Source organism: Dipodomys spectabilis, unplaced genomic scaffold (assembly GCF_019054845.1).
Source record: "Dipodomys spectabilis isolate Male_0828 unplaced genomic scaffold, ASM1905484v1 ptg000514l, whole genome shotgun sequence".
Lineage (NCBI taxonomy): Eukaryota > Metazoa > Chordata > Mammalia > Rodentia > Heteromyidae > Dipodomys > Dipodomys spectabilis.
The window spans coordinates 1,072,556-1,075,682 of NW_024871191.1; the positions used below are offsets into that span (position 1 = coordinate 1,072,556).

At 33.6% G+C, this 3,127-nt stretch overlaps 1 non-coding gene across 1 annotated transcript; it reads right to left on the reverse strand.

Moving 5' to 3' along the window:
- Nucleotides 1-1,060: 1,060 nt before the first annotated feature.
- Nucleotides 1,061-1,163, reverse strand: LOC122099438. The gene has a single exon (XR_006145919.1). It is a non-coding gene; the product is annotated as a U6 spliceosomal RNA (small nuclear RNA).
- Between the last annotated feature and the right edge of the window lie 1,964 nt (nt 1,164-3,127).

Sequence of the window (3,127 nt, forward strand, 5' to 3'; positions counted from 1 at the left end):
ACCTTCATCTCAGTGTTCTGCATTAATTTCTTTGTTAACGATATTATATGGGTAAAATAGAGGAAATAAACTCTTCCATCTCAGAACATTTTTATGTTTTTATTCTAATAATACTGTGCAGAAGGGTCAAATTTACATGAAAAAGGAGACTATTACATTTCCTAACAAGCATTGTTACCTCCTCCTTTATATTTTCCCTACAATGCCTTCCCTCCCACCTCCACAAGTACACTCCCCTCCCCCTTCCTTCCTCTGCCTAAATTGTAAAGTTCATTTTGCAACATAGTGTCTTGTGCATCGCATTGTTACAATGGGTCAACCTGTATCCCTATTTGAGCATATTTTTCCCTTCCCCTCCCCAAATTAGAGAAGCATACATACAATATGTAAGTGCACCAACTTCAAATACAGAGAAAACATGGGTTATGGCGTGGGGAGAAACATACAAAGAAACAAAAAAATGACATCGCACATTATAAGTATGTTAGAAACAATAGCAAGAAACAAAAAACAACTTGTGTCCCTATCTTGGGGTTCAATTTCTTTAACATCATCTTATCTGGTTATATGCACATATCTTTTGAACTTTTCTGCTTATCCCAGACATATATTCGTTATTGAAAATAAGGGAAATCATGGGACCTATGATTCTTTAGACTTGGCTTACTTCACTCAATAAAGTTTTTTCCAAGTCTTTCTATTTCCTAAGAAATTGGGCAGTGTCATTCGTTCTGATGGAGGCATAGAATTCCATTTTGTATATATACCACATTTTCTTGATCCATTCATCTAATGAGGTTATCTGGGTTGGTTCCATATCTTAGCTATCCTAAATAATGTTGCAATAACCATAGGAGTGCTGGTAGTTTTAGTATGGACTTGTTTATGATCATTTGGGTAAATCCCCAAAAGTGGGATTACTGTGTCATAGAGGAGTTTTATGTGGAGTCTTTTGAGAAACCTCCATACTGCTTTCCAAAGTAGTTGAACAAGTTTACACTCCCACCAAGAATGCAGTACGATTCCCTGTTGCCACATACCTTTCAACATCTGTTGTTGTAAAAATATGGGCTCCATGGATTTGCATGTCATCCTTGTGCAGGGGCATGCTAATCTTCTCTGTATCGTTCCAATGTTAGTGTATGTGATGCTAACTTGAGCACAGAACCTTTTTTATATATAAAGTATAATTTTTATTGATTTTATTAAACTAGACAATTCAACAAAAAGTAAGTTCAAAAGAATTGTGAAATTTTAGAATCATGTATTTTTTTATAAGCACACATTGAAGAATAAAATCAAGATAGACATGCCAAAAACAAAATAATTCCAGAAATTTGTAGTTCAAGAGATGTGTAAGAGGAGGAATTCAATTATTCTATACAAGGAACCTGTCAAAATGAACATTGCTGCAAGTGTTAAGGCTTGTTAAAAGTTTTAATTTTTAAATATGCTTAATTTTGGAATTTTGCTTATATATGCCAAAAATAGGACTCTTTGGCAGGTATAAAACTTTTCTGCAAAGTATTTAAGATTTATGGTAGCAGACATTATGTACTAAGTATGTACATTTCAGATTTTAAGGAAACTTTATTAATGAGAATTTGCAAAGTCTTTGTGTAAAGAAGCAGAGTGAAGAATTAAGACTTTAACTACACAGTTTCTGTTAATACTTTAGGGATTCCTTACTTTATTTGTTAGCAAGGAATAAATGATGATATAAGCCATAATGTACACATGTATGTTACTATTTACACACATATACATACACATGTATACATGCACACATGGAGAAAGACACATAATTACAGCCAACAAAAGTTTCACCAGTATTTGAATATACCTTAAACTGAATACTTGGAACAATATATATTGAAGATGTATTTGTCTCTAAGAGTTCTTTTACCACTCCTCTTATCTCTTAAAACTGGTAGTTTTAGAGAGATTTGACTTACAAAATGCAGTACAAGGGATAGCAAGTCACTTGGAAATCTCAGTAAGTATAAGTCATATGGTGTCTCCCTGCTCCTCACAGAATGCTTACTTTTGTAGACACTCTCAACAACCAAAGTAGCAGGAGAATACCCTGGTAAAGAGTAAAGTTAAAAGGCTTTAAATGGCATCCTTACTTGAGCTCTTTTTCCAACAGCCAAGCATGAATTCCTAGGCAGATGAGTGAGTCCTCAGGAAACTGGACTCTACATATACATTTAACTAACCCATGTGAAAATTCCTATGTGAGAAATGCTGACTGAGGTCTTGCTGATTTCCTGGCCAAGAAAATAAGAAAAAAAAGAATTATTTTTAATGTTTTCAAGTTTGAGAATAATTTGTAGCCTGTCAATAAATGTGTAGAACACAATTATACCAACTGACAAAAAAATGATGGCATTTCATTTATGTGCTCCTGGACTTGGCCAGTGATTTTAGATGTGTCTACACAAATAGAATCAGCATAAATCAATCCAGCACTTTTTCATTTAAGATATAAGGAAAGGATACTGATTGACCCATTGTAACAATGAGATATACAAGACTCTCTATCAGAGGATGGGTGAAGTGGGGAGGTGGGGACGTGTGAAGGGAAGAGATGGTAGGGGAAAAACAAAGGAGTGGGTAACAATGCTCAATAAGAAATGTACTCATTACCTTACTTATGTAATTGGAACCCCTCTGTACAGTATTTATAATAAAAAATATATTAAAAAGATACAAGGAGAACTTCTGTACTTATATGAAGATGTATTTGTCACTCAATATAAGTAAGGTATAGGTTTTAGGACCACAGGCTTATTAATTTGGATACTCAAAATCTCTACATGAACACAGTATATTATTTATATTAGAATCTGCCCACAAGCTAATGCAGTATAATTGCTATGAGAATTTTTACTACATTCTATATTTGTAATGAAAACTAAAAGTATATGCACTATCAAATGAGAGAAATTTTTTCAGATAAATTTTGTATGCAGTTTGTGGATGGAATTTGGAGAGCAATTTTGAAAAGCACAAATTTCATCAAAAAGACCAGTCTGCAAATTGTAAAAAAGAGCTAATACAGCATCATTGAATAGTATGGAACTTCAAGGAGAAGTACTTGAATTGAGACAATATCAGAAAGTGT